The sequence below is a fragment of the Babylonia areolata genome, chromosome 20 (assembly GCF_041734735.1).
Source record: "Babylonia areolata isolate BAREFJ2019XMU chromosome 20, ASM4173473v1, whole genome shotgun sequence".
Lineage (NCBI taxonomy): Eukaryota > Metazoa > Mollusca > Gastropoda > Neogastropoda > Buccinidae > Babylonia > Babylonia areolata.
In genome coordinates, this window is record NC_134895.1 from 42812840 (window position 1) to 42815291 (window position 2452).

A 2452-nucleotide genomic window follows, 5' to 3' on the forward strand; every position below is an offset into this window, starting at 1 on the left:
GCTCTGCATTCGTGGGCTTCAAATCCCACGTCCACTCATATGTACACGAGTGCTTTTACGTGTTTGACCATTTTTACCCTGCTATGCAGACAGCCATACTCCGTTTTCAGGTGTGCTTGCTGGTTATGTTCTTGTTTCCATAACCCACTGAATTTTGACTTGGATTACATGATCTTTAACGTGCGTATTTGATCTTCTGCTTGTGTATACACTCGAAGTGGGTTCTAGCACTAGCAGGTCTACACATATGTTGAAACATATAGTATGAAAAATTTTTTTCACAGTCATACCAATATTAGGTTGTAAGTCTCTGGAATTAAGCCATATTTCTGTATCATTAACAGTTTCATTCCGTTAAGGTTTCTTCCGAAATCTGAAAATTTCAAAAAATGCTTCTCACTGACTTGCTGGAAGGTATATTAGTAGGTTGTGTTTGGTGAATATATGCCAACGGCCACACCAAGTTGAAAACACCGGTTCTCGTCCGACCACTGAAGTTAAGCAATGTCGGGCCCTGTTAGTACTTGGATGGGTGACCGCCTGGGAACACCGGGTGCTGTTGACACTTTTTTTTTACCTTTTTTTATATTGTAATTATTATTTATTTATTTATGTAAGCTTATCTATTATTTATTCACCTTTTTTTCTCAAGGCCTGACTAAGCGCGTTGGGTTACGCTGCTAGTCAGGCATCTGCTTGGCAGATGTGGTGTAGCGTATATGGATTTGTCCGAACGCAGTGACGCCTCCTTGAGCTACGGAAACTGAAACTGAAACTGGTGAATATACATGACAGCGTTTTTCTTATTCACAATTAAAAGGAAAGAAAACAAATTCTGGACAGAACACACAGTGTTACTAACTACACAAACGACGTGTTTACACCGTACAAATATCCTAAAGTGGACACTGAATTTAATGGAATGAACATAAAAGAAAAATTGAATCGACCGTTTCTTCGTCTGCCCGTTCATTTTTAGATTGGTTCATGCAGATCTAGAGATCTACCATGCGTTGCAATGGCAACGTCTCATTTACCGCTGAAATATAAGAAATCGAGATATAATAAAACACACAAAAACATGATTTAAACGGCGTTATTACGTCCAATACAATCACGTCTATTTATCACATGAAGAAAAAAGCAACAACATTGCTTTAAATATTATATTATGTCAAATGAGCTACAGCAGTGGGGATTTGTCAGCATGCTTCAGGACTGAACATGCATGATTTGATCCCGCTTGCTTCCCCTGTATTTTTTTATGTTTTTGTTTTTTTCGTTTTGTTGTTGTTTTTTCTCCCAAGCTTATTATATATATATATATATATATATATATATATATATATATATATATATATATATATATATGTCCGTGTGTGTGTGTGTGTGTGTGTGTGTGTGTGTGTGTGTGTGTGTGCGTGCGTATGTATGTATGTATATATATATATATATATATATATATATATATATATGTGTGTGTGTGTGTGTGTGTGTGTGTGTGTGTAACATATCTATTTATTTAATATAGAACACTTTTTAACGATTTTTTAATTCTCTTTTTAAAGTGCGAAGCACAAGTGAGTCATGAGGGCTTTGCCTCTTGTCTATGTATGGTATGATGTTGTTATGTTGATATGCAGTGCATCCCCTTCTTCACTTGTCTGCTTTCTTCCCTGTCTCATTGTCTCTGTTTCCGTCTTTCTATATGTCTGTCTTTCTCTGTCTCTGTCTCCCTCCTCTTTCTTTCTACACATATATGAGGCTGATTTTTAAAAATTTTATTGAGGTGTTTAACTTTTTCACAGAATGTGTGTGTGTGTGTGTGTGTGTGTGTGTGTGTGTGTGTGTGTTGGAACATAAGTAAATATTCGTGTGGTTTTATTCCACGCTTTTTATGTTAAAGTTAATTTGTGTTTATGTTTACTGTTGCGCTTTTACTCTGATGTACAATCCACACCCCTCCTTTCCTTCATTCTATGTCTGTCTGTCTCCTTTCACTCTCTCTCTCTCTCTCTCTCTCTCTCTCTCTCTCTCTCTCTCTCTCTCTCCCACCCTCTCTCTTGCTCCCAAACCTTCGCTCTTTACCTGTCCCTCATCGTGCCTTCTCTTCATCTAATCTCTGGTTCCTGTTGTGTATTATTTATTCATGGTTTATTGACTCACTTGTGTAAACAAAGTGAGTCTTGTTTTAACCCGGTGTTCGGTTGTCTGTGTGTGTGTGTGTGTGTGTGTGTGTGTGTCTGTGTGTCTGTGTGTCCGTGGTAAACTTTAACATTGACATTTTCTCTGCAACTACTTTGTCAGTTGACACCAAATTTGGCATAAAAATAGGAAAAATTCAGTTCTTTCCAGTCATCTTGTTTAAAACAATATTGCGCTTCTGGGATGGGCACAAAAAAATAAAGAATGAAGCCTAATTATATGCAAACTGCATTTACTGTTATATTTA

General features: G+C 37.1%; 1 pseudogene; it reads left to right on the top strand.

Annotated features, from left to right (window-relative positions):
- Positions 1-446: 446 nt before the first annotated feature.
- Positions 447-565, top strand: LOC143295539 (5S ribosomal RNA; annotated as a pseudogene).
- The last annotated feature ends 1887 nt before the right edge of the window (positions 566-2452 follow it).